The 2445-nt window shown below is 47.2% G+C and overlaps 1 non-coding gene across 1 annotated transcript; it reads right to left on the reverse strand.

The window, feature by feature from the left end:
• Positions 1-317: 317 nt before the first annotated feature.
• Positions 318-2244, reverse strand: LOC113378912. The gene has a single exon (XR_003367259.1). It is a non-coding gene; the product is annotated as a small subunit ribosomal RNA (ribosomal RNA).
• Positions 2245-2445: the final 201 nt, after the last annotated feature.

The following is a 2445-nucleotide window of genomic DNA, read 5'->3' on the forward strand; positions in this document are numbered from 1 at the left end:
AATATTCAAAAAGAACGCCGTTTTCACAACGAACTTCGTCATTCGCTCAGGCATCTGGCGATACCGAGCAGATATACATGGCAGTGCTCTCACACAATGCATAAGAGCGCTAAGCGGTTGTAAACTGCGTCACGCTGCTTTTGCACACTGCGCAATATTTTGCGACTAGCTCCGGTCAAACGTTAATGAAACGAATGATCATTGCCAGAAGCTTTTGCCCACAGTATATTATACCATGGGAGCGCACAACATTTAGTCTGCAACATTATATTGCGACATATAGCACACGCTTCATTCACTTAATAGTAAATGCACGTTAATGATCCTTCCGCAGGTTCACCTACGGAAACCTTGTTACGACTTTTACTTCCTCTAAATAATCAAGTTCGGTTATCTTCCCAGCAACATCGGCAATGTCGAAACGCTGCCGCGCACCGGTCCGAAGACCTCACTAAATAATTCAATCGGTAGTAGCGACGGGCGGTGTGTACAAAGGGCAGGGACATAATCAACGCAAGCTTATGACTCGCGCTTACTAGGAATTCCTCGTTCATGGGGAAGAATTGCAAGCCCCAATCCCTAGCACGAAGAGGCTTCAACGGATTACCCGGACCTTTCGGCCAAGGAAAACCTGCTGATCTCTTCAGTGTAGCGCGCGTGCGGCCCAGAACATCTAAGGGCATCACAGACCTGTTATTGCTCAATTTCGTGCGACTAAATGCCGCCTGTCCCTCTAAGAAGATATATTTGTACGCCGGTAGTGAGAACCACAACCAACAACGACCGAAGCCGAAGCGGAGGGTCTTTGCGATACCAGAAAGTACGTCTATTTAGCAGGCTAGAGTCTCGTTCGTTATCAGAATTAACCAGACAAATCACTCCACCAACTAAGAACGGCCATGCACCACCACCCACCGAATCAAGAAAGAGCTCTCAATCTGTCAATCCTTCCGGTGTCTGGACCTGGTGAGGTTTCCCGTGTTGAGTCAAATTAAGCCGCAGGCTCCACTCCTTGTAGTGCCCTTCCGTCAATTCCTTTAAGTTTCAGCTTTGCAACCATACTTCCCCCGGAATCCAAAAGCTTTGGTTTCCCGGCAGCTGCCCGCCGAGTCATCGGAGGAACTTCGGCGGATCGCTAGCTGGCATCGTTTATGGTTAGAACTAGGGCGGTATCTGATCGCCTTCGAACCTCTAACTTTCGTTCTTGATTGATGAAAACACATTTGGCAAATGCTTTCGCTTCTGTCCGTCTTGCGACGATCCAAGAATTTCACCTCTAACGTCGCAATACGAATGCACCCAGTTGTCCCTATTAATCATTACCTCGGAATTCCGAAAACCAACAAAATAGAACCGAGGTCCTATTCCATTATTCCATGCACACAATATTCAGGCGAATGAGCCTGCTTTAAGCACTCTAATTTGTTCAAAGTAAACGTACCGGCCCACCTCGACACTCGGTGAAGAGCACCTTGGTAGGATTTTGAGTTGGGCCGCCTTTTTACGGGCTAAGCCCACCGGTAGGACGTCCCACAGACATGCCTGTTGAACACCGCGAGCGGTGAACCGACAGTGTGGGACACAGATTCAACTACGAGCTTTTTAACCGCAACAACTTTAATATACGCTATTAGAGCTGGAATTACCGCGGCTGCTGGCACCAGACTGGCCCTCTAATAGATCCTCGTTAAAGGATTTAAAGTGTACTCATTCCGATTACGGGGCCTCGGATGAGTCCCGTATCGTTATTTTTCGTCACTACCTCCCCGTGCCGGGAGTGAGTAATTTGCGCGCCTGCTGCCTTCCTTGGATGTGGTAGCCGTTTCTCAGGCTCCCTCTCCGGAATCGAACCCTGATTCCCCGTTACCCGTAACAACCATGGTAGTCGCAGAAACTACCATCGACAGTTGATAAGGCAGACATTTGAAAGATGCGTCGCCGGTACTAGACCGTGCGATCGGCACAAAGTTATTCAGAGTCACCAAGTCAAACGGTGAGCAAGGCAAGCCCGCCACCGATTGGTTTTGATCTAATAAAAGCATTCCTTCCATCTCTGGTCGGAACTCTATTTGCATGTATTAGCTCTAGAATTACCACAGTTATCCAAGTAATGTGGGTACGATCTAAGGAACCATAACTGATGTAATGAGCCATTCGCGGTTTCACCTTAATGTGGCTTGCACTGAGACATGCATGGCTTAATCTTTGAGACAAGCATATACTACTGGCAGGATCAACCAGGGTGCTATATATATAATAGCATAGTGCGTAAATGTCCCTCGGCGTCACCCGAGAGACCACACTTTGTATAGAAAAGTTCGATGAATATTTCTAAACAACGAATTTTCTTACATATATATATCTGAGTCGTACGATATTCCCTGAACATAACGAACAGTTTACATCGCGACTTGATATTTTATATATTCTGCGCTTACACAGAGG

This window comes from Ctenocephalides felis, unplaced genomic scaffold, assembly GCF_003426905.1.
Source record: "Ctenocephalides felis isolate EL2017-DRISC unplaced genomic scaffold, ASM342690v1 CF-g0.4_SCAFFOLD_01886, whole genome shotgun sequence".
Classification (NCBI taxonomy): Eukaryota; Metazoa; Arthropoda; class Insecta; order Siphonaptera; family Pulicidae; genus Ctenocephalides; species Ctenocephalides felis.